At 39.6% G+C, this 7,723-nt stretch overlaps 1 pseudogene; it reads right to left on the bottom strand.

Moving 5' to 3' along the window:
- Window positions 1-3,408: 3,408 nt before the first annotated feature.
- LOC136158141 (chromobox protein homolog 3 pseudogene) lies at window positions 3,409-4,289 on the bottom strand (annotated as a pseudogene).
- Window positions 4,290-7,723: the final 3,434 nt, after the last annotated feature.

Raw genomic sequence — 7,723 nt, 5'->3', positions numbered from 1 at the left:
CTCTACTTAACTGGATAGATGCATGGATGGTCAAGCAAAACACACATACAAACACATCATCTCCTTTGCAAAAATTTCACCTCACACCTGAAACCAGTCACACAAACCTTAGAACACTTGACTCCTCCTAGACAACTTGACCCACCATTATGACGTGGACTGCTTGTTTGGAGCCTCCATTGGTTCAGACCCAGATTGGAGCTGGCCACATTTATAAGATCCTGAACTATACAGGGTGATCTGAATAGTGGCTTCTGTCCTTCCTCTAGCTTCGTCTTCATCATTGGCTCAGCTTGCTGTCTAAGCTTCAGGAGGGCAGGGACTTTGTCTCTTCCAGACCCATGCTTGAACCTGACAGCCGCTCAATAAATTACCATTATTATGTTCAATCTGCTCCTTGGTGTGCTTATATTTTCCTAGCATCATTAGCAACAAATATGGAGACTCTGCACAAAATTCAGAGCTAAATAAATCTCCACAGAAACAAACACAAAAAGGAAATATTTCTGCAACGCATAGAAAGATCCATCTGATTAGGCTTGGCTCTATGTATAAGCATATAGGCAGAGTACATCATGTGAAATGCCAGGTTGAATGAAGCACAAGCTGGAATCAAGACTGCTGGGAGAAACACAAATAACCTCAGATATGGAGATGACACCACCCTTATGGCAGAAAGTGAAGAAGAACTAAAGAGCCTTTTGATTAAAGTGAAAGAGAAGAGTGAAAAAGTTGGCTTAAAACTCATCATTCAGAAAACTAAGACCATGGCATTCAGTCCCATCACTTCATGGCAAGTAGACAAGGAAACAGTGGAAACGGTGACAGACTTTATTTTCTTGGGCTTCAAAATCACTGCAGATGGTGACTGCAGCCAAAAAATTAAAAGTCACTTGCTCCTTGGAAGAAAAGTTATGACCAACCTAGACAGCATATTAAAAAGAAGAGACATCACTTTGCCTACAAAGGTCCATATAGTCAAAGCTATGGCTTTTCCAGTAGTCATGTACAGAAGTGAAAGTTGGACCATAAAGAAAGCTGAGCACCTAAGAATTGATGCCTTTGAACTGTAGTGTTGGAAAAGACTCTTGAGAGTCCCTTAGATGGTGGCTCAAACCAGTCAATCCTAAAGGAAATCAATCCTGCATATTCATTGGAAGGACTGATAATGAAGCTGAAACTCCAATACTTTGGTCACCTGATATGAAGATCTGACTCATTAGGAAAGACCCTGACGCTGGGAAAGACTGAAAGCAGGAGAAGGGGTTGACAGAGGATGAGATGGCTGAATGGTATCGCCAACTCAATGGACATGAGTTTGAGCAAGCTCTGGGAGAAGGTGAAGGACAGGGAAGCCTGGCATGCTGCAATCCATGGAGTTGCAGAGTCAGACCTGACTGAGGACTGAGCAACAGCTATGTATCAGCAGATACATGATCGTAATTCTTCTGAAATTAACAACCAGCCACTTCAGATGAACGTTTGTGAAGTGCTGGTGACACCATGTGGCTGTGAGATGAAACAGTCTGGGCTTTTGTCAAGGTAGAAAAGAAATTGTGGAGGAGGTGGGGAGGTGGGGAAAACCATCAACAGTAACACTGCTGCAGGTTTAGAATTATGTGGTTCTAGCACAACCGCAACCATAGTGATAACAACAACATCACCAACTGATGTTATTGAGGATTTCCTGTGTTCCAGGCAAACTACTCTAAGAACTCATTTAAGAGTCACAGGGGATAGAGAGTCAGAGGTGGATGTTCACAGGTGGAATAACCAGAGGCTGAGGCTGACTTTTTTGAAAATTCATTTCATTGAATTACAGTTGATTTACAATGTTGTGTTAGTTTCTGGTATACAGCAAAATGATTCAGTTATATATATGTATATACATGTATTTATCCTTTTTCATATTCTTTTCCATTATGGTTTATTACAGGGTTTTGGATATAGTTGCCTGCTATGCAGTAGGACTTTGTTGTGTATCCATCCTACATGTATTGGTTTGTGTTTGCTAACACCCAAATCCCAGGCTATCCCTCCCCCAGTGCTTCTCTCTTGCAACCACAAGTCTGTTCTCTATGTCTGTGAGTCTGTTTCTGCTCCATAGATATGTATGTTTGTGTCGTATTTTAGATTCCACATATAACTGATATCTTATGGTATTTGTCTCTGTCTGACTTACTTTACTTAGTATTATAATCTTCTCTAGTTCCACACATGTTGCTGGCAAATGGCATTGTTTTATTCTTTCTTATGACCGAGTAGTACTCCATTATCTATGGATATATATTGATATATATACCACATCAGCTTTATCTATTCATCTGTGGATGGACAGTTAGGGTGCTTCTGTGGCTTGATTATTGTAAACAGTGCTGCTATAATCATTGGGGTGTCTGTATCTTTTCAAATTGGAGTTTTCTCTGTATATATGCCCAGAAATAGGATTTCTGGATCTTTTTTTTTAAAGGAATATAAAACTATTTATTGACCACTGTTCACCAGTATTTACAATAAAGTAAACAATATATAGTTGAATAACATTCTGATTACTACAAAGTTATTGTTTTTCTTGGCTTATGCTGAACTAGTAACCCTAAATACTGAGAAAATTGAGCCTTCTTGTAAGGAATGGATTGGAGTCAAGTCTGAAAAAACATGCAGGTCAAGCATAGATTAGAAAAGTTTGTTCACTCATTTATTCCTGTAGATTGTAAATTGCCAATATTTATCTGACTAGGTTTCCATGAACAAATCTGAGACATCCCATGTATCACAACCTTTCCTAAATATAGCACGAAGACTTCAATTTCTTGTAAAACAATGGTTGACCAAAAAGAATCATCAAGTGTCTGTTTAATTAAGCTTTGCTTTGCTATATTAAAATATACCAGAATTTTTCTGCTTTTTTATTTGGTTGGGAAGGTTGTTGATGGTGATAAAAATTTTCCTTCCAGGGTTTCTGCATATAAAACCACATTTATATGCAGATATGGATGCAGATTCTGATAGGGATGCTTTAAAAAATTACCCAATTTAAACTGCTTAATTTGTCTAATTAATTACAAAATTATTTAATTTGAAAGGTTCAGACTTAAATTTTCAATCTAAGTTGAAGTTATTTCTTATATTGCTCAAAATGATGTAATTCCAGAACATGGGCTTATTCATTGTTATAAAAGGCTGTTGTTTAAATATATTTACCAAAACAAAAACCACAACAAAAAATTAACTCCCAACCATTTACATATGTCTTTTATGTATACACATACAAAAAACTTAGAATGGTCCTCAGGCATATATGAGTTAAATGCTAAATTCTGACTTGAGTAATGACTACGGAGATTTCCTCGAACATTTAGAAAAACTGTTCTCTAATGCTGAGGAAATAATATACCATGGTATCAAATTCTTTCCTACTGAAGGAAGCAACTACAGAAAGCTTTTATTTGTTCAGAGTAACCAGTGCTACAGATGGAAAAAAAAAACCCAAAAAACCCAATGTAACTTCCCCAATATTACTTCAAAACAAACATATCAAACCTGATTTTCATTAGAGAATGTAGTTATTTCTTCACACTAATAAATCAAAAAATCAAGACCCACATTTTATATATATATATAAATATATATAAAAGGCAATGCAAACAATTATTGAGCTTCATCTTCTGGACAAGAATGCCAAGTTAGTCTCTCTTCATAAAAAGCAATTACAATTTGAGGACACTTCATATTTGCCTCTTTTGCCAGTACCAACTTCACCTCATCGGAATCTTTCCATTTCATGAGGAACATTAATTGTCCACTGCTGTCTGTGGCACCAATTATTCGTTCTGGATCAAGACCTCTGGCAAAACCTCTCGGTTTATCAGCAGCATCTCTTTTCTTCTTTGATTTGCTATCATCAGATTCACTGTCAGACAAAGATTTTCTTTTTGTTCCATCTTTTTCTTTACCAGCTTTTTGAGAATTAAGAAATGCTTTAATTAACTCTGGACAATCTAAATTTTCTTCAGGTTCCCAAGTATTGTCTGCATCTGTAAATCCCTTCCACTTCAGGAAATACTCCACCTTCCCATTCACTACACGGCGATCCAGTACTTTTTCTACTACAAATTCTTCAGGTTCTCCCTCTTCAACTTTTTTACTCTTTCCATTTTGTTTCTTTCCCATTTTTTGCAATGTAGTTTTATTGGAGGCCATTTTTTATTGCAGACTTGAAGAGCTATTATTCACCGCCTCTGAGCTGCTCCGGGTCCCGGGTCTGCGGTGTCTCCGGCCCTGCGCGCCTCCGGATTTCTGGATCTTACGGCAATTCCATTTTTAATTTTTCTTAAGGAAACTCCATACTGTTTCCCACAGTGGCTGCACCAATTTACTTTCCCACCAACTGTGTAGAAGAGTTCCCTTTTCTCCATACCCTCTCCAGCATTTGTTATCTGTAGACCTTCTAATGAAGGCCATTTTGACCAACGTGAGGTGATATCTCATTGTCATTTTGATTTGCATTTCTCTAATAATTAGCACAACCCACTCCAGTACTCTTGCCTGGAAAATCCCATGGACGGAGGAGCCTGGTAGGCTGCAGTCCTTGGGGTCGCTAAGAGTCGGACATGACTGAGCAACTTCACTTTCATGCATTGGAGAAGGAAATGGCAACCCACTCCAGTGTTCTTGCCTGGAGAATCCCAGGGACAGGGAACCCTGGTGGGCTGCCGTCTATGGGGTCGCACAGAGTCGGACACGACTGAAGCGACTTAGCAGCAGCAGCAGCAGCAGCAATAATTAGCAATGTTGAGCATTTCTCATGTGCCTCGTGGCCATCTTCATATCTTCTTTGGAGAAATGTCGATTTCGCAGAGACTGACTTCTTGAACATGAGACTCTGAAGGACTATGCCTGGTAGGAAAGAGTTAGAAGCATTTAGCTAATAATGGTTATATTAGTGATCTTTATACTAGCCGTGAGCAATGAATAATAGCAACTGCGAAGGTCATGCTAATAATGATAATCTGAAGGGCAGCATTATGACAAGAGAACAGTTTCAGTGGGTTCTCCTTGCATTTCAGTGGAGCAATAGATTCCTTAAGATTGTGTTCAGAGAGACAGGAGAGTAGCTAAGTGAAGTTGGGGCAGTGTCTCACATCTCCCTCGCAAGCCTAACGTTCCCACCAAATTGTAGGTAAACAAGCTGAAACCAAGAGTGTGAAGATGTGCTGAGCCCCTGATAAGTACCAAACAGGTTCAAGACACCAGGGAGAAAGAAAAATCCCAAGTAGTGTGACATTTAATACATTGCCTCAGCCTAGCAGAGAAATGCAAAACCATGACTAGCAGACCCTAACAACCCCAACAAACAGAGAGGTCAGTTTTCCACTAGAGAGGGGGCTGGTAGAGCAAGTAACCAGAGCTCACTCCACTACTGGCCCATCTGGAGGCTAATCTAGAAGAATTCTGTGGCAACACAAAGACTGGGAAGTAAGCATCCCATCTCACAGAGAAAGATTATGTTTAAGTGTGTAGTTCATATTTTTAAAAGCTGAGTTTCTCGGGTTCATATTGATAAATTTTACTTTAAAAAAATAACATTTATTTCTCTAATGGAGAGAATAGCTCTATTTCATTTTAATTTTATGAAAAATTTATGATCATTATAAAGAAGTTTAAGTGCAGAAAAGTAATACAAAATACAAATTCAGCAGTATTCCTGTCACTCGACCATCATTCTATGCATTTCTCTATGCATACACATACACGCATAGTCTAAGAAAATACATTTATTGTGCTAACACATATCTTTCTACATTATTGCTTTTAGTGGCTGTCTAATAGTCATAGCCATAAACTGGAATCAAGATTGCTGGGAGAAATATTGATAACCTCAGATATGCAGATGACACCACCTTAATGGCAGAAAGTGAAGAAGAACTAAAGAGCCTCTTGATGAAAGTGAAAAAGGAGAGTGAAAAAGTTGGCTTAAAACTCAATTCAGAAAACTAAGATCATGGCATCCAGTCCCATTACTTTATGGCAAATAGATGGGGAAACAATGGAAACAGTGACAGACTTTATTTTGGGGGGCTCCAAAATCACTGCAAATGGTGATTGCAGCCATGAAATTAAAAGACACTTGCCTCTTGGAAGAAAAGCTATGACAGATCTGGACAGTATATTAAAAAGCAGAGACATCCCTTTACCAACGATGGTCCATCTAATCAAAGCTATGGTTTTTCTGGTAGTCATGTATGGATGTGAGAGTTGAACTATAAAGAAGGCTGAGCATCAAAGAATTGATGCTTTTGAGCTGTGGTGTTGGAGAAGACTCTTGAGAGTCCCTTGGACTGCAAGGAGATCCAACCAGTGCATCCCAAAGGAAGTCAGTCCTGAATATTCATTGGAAGGACTGATGCTGAAGTTGAAACTCCAATACTTTGGCCACCTGATGAGAAGTACTGACTCATTTGAAAAGACCCTGATGCTGGGAAAGATTGAAGGTGGGAGGAGAAGGGGACAACAGAGGATGAGATGATTGGATGACATCACTGACTCGATGGACATGAGTTTGAGTAGGCTCCGGGAGTTGGTGGTTGACAGGGAAACCTGGCGTGCTGCAGTCCATGGGGTCGCAAAGAGTTGGATGCAACTGAGCGACTGAACTGAACTGAACTGAATAGTCATAAGGGGTTTCCCTGATGCCTCAGCAGTAAAGAATCCACCTGCAATTCAGGAGCCACAGGAGACATGGATTCAGTCCCTGGGTCAGGAAGATTCCCTGAAGGAAGGCATGGCAAACCATTCCAGTATTCTTGCCTGGAGCTGGGAAGCTATATTCCATAGGATTGCAAAGAGACGTGAGTGAAGTGACTGAACACACACACGTGCAGCAGTAGTCATAGGGGACTTTTTCCACAGTGAATTCCAGAAATGTCTTTTGTCCTGTCTATCTATCTATCTATCTCTGAAGTATCTGAGAAATTAAATACTAGATCAAAGTACCCTTTTTTTTTTTTTTATTAGTTGGAGGCTAAATATTTCACAACATTTCAGTGAGTTTTGTCATACATTGATATGAATCAGCCATAGAGTTACACGTATTCCCCATCCCGATCCCCCCTCCCACCTCCCTCTCCACCCGATTCCTCTGGGTCTTCCCAGCCCACCAGGCCCGAGCACTTGTCTCATGCATCCCACCTGGGCTGGTGGTCTGTTTCACCACAGATAATATACATGCTGTTCTTTCGAAACATCCCACCCTCACCTTCTCCCACAGAGTTCAAAAGTCTGTTCTGTACTTCTGTGTCTCTTTTTCTGTTTTGCATATAGGGTTATCATTACATCTTTCTAAATTCCATATATATGTGTTAGTATGCTGTAATGTTCTTTATCTTTCTGGCTTACTTCACTCTGTATAATGGGCTCCAGTTTCATCCATCTCATTAGAACTGATTCAAATGAATTCTTTTTAATGGCTGAGTAATATTCCATGGTGTATATGTACCACATCTTCCTTATCCATTCATCTGCTGATGGGCATCTAGGTTGCTTCCATGTCCTAGCTATTATAAACAGTGCTGTGATGAACATTGGGGTGCACGTGTCTCTTTCAGACCTGGTTTCCTCAGTGTATATACCCAGAAGTGGTATTGCTGGGTCACATGGCAGTTCTATTTCCAGTTTTTTAAGAAATCTCCACACTGTTTTCCATAGTGGCTGTACTAGTTTG

This window comes from Muntiacus reevesi, chromosome 2 (assembly GCF_963930625.1).
Source record: "Muntiacus reevesi chromosome 2, mMunRee1.1, whole genome shotgun sequence".
Taxonomy (NCBI): domain Eukaryota; kingdom Metazoa; phylum Chordata; class Mammalia; order Artiodactyla; family Cervidae; genus Muntiacus; species Muntiacus reevesi.
Note: the sequence above shows the minus strand (reverse complement) of the source record. Positions and strands in the feature narration are given on the sequence as shown.